The sequence below is a fragment of the Cyprinodon variegatus genome, unplaced genomic scaffold (assembly GCF_000732505.1).
Source record: "Cyprinodon variegatus isolate N-32 unplaced genomic scaffold, C_variegatus-1.0 Scaffold76, whole genome shotgun sequence".
NCBI classification, from domain to species: domain Eukaryota; kingdom Metazoa; phylum Chordata; class Actinopteri; order Cyprinodontiformes; family Cyprinodontidae; genus Cyprinodon; species Cyprinodon variegatus.
In genome coordinates this window covers 714,976-715,459 of record NW_015150529.1, presented here as the reverse complement: position 1 = coordinate 715,459, position 484 = coordinate 714,976, and positions in this window count along the sequence as shown.

Genomic DNA, 484 nt, shown 5'->3' with positions numbered 1-484 from the left:
ACTGTATTTACACGACAAGGAAGGGCTATATATACTGCATGCATCATTTAGGTAGTTTACATTGGATTACTTCTTGAGCTGCTTGAGTTATTTACTGTCACAGATAGGTGCTTCTGCCGAAGAATAAGTGTTGGGGGCTATTATGATTTAAGGAGGGCCAGCCCTCGCACGCTGAAATTAGGACCACCGGCCCATCGGGCAAATGCCTGTTATTATAGATTACCGCTGCCTCCCCAACCTGATACATGTGACAAGAATGAACAAGACATCAGGAGAAACCAATAAAAAGGTTCATAGGTATTAGTATGTCTATATATTGCTGTAATTATGGCCTAAAATAGGATTTAAGAACCTTTAAAGTGGAAGCTTTCATTGACTGACTTATTGGTTGCTAATGTTTACATTAAATCCCAGTTAAATGAAGTCCCGTTAAAAAGAACAAATCAGACAGATTAAAATTCTAGCCTGACGTAGTCCGACTCAA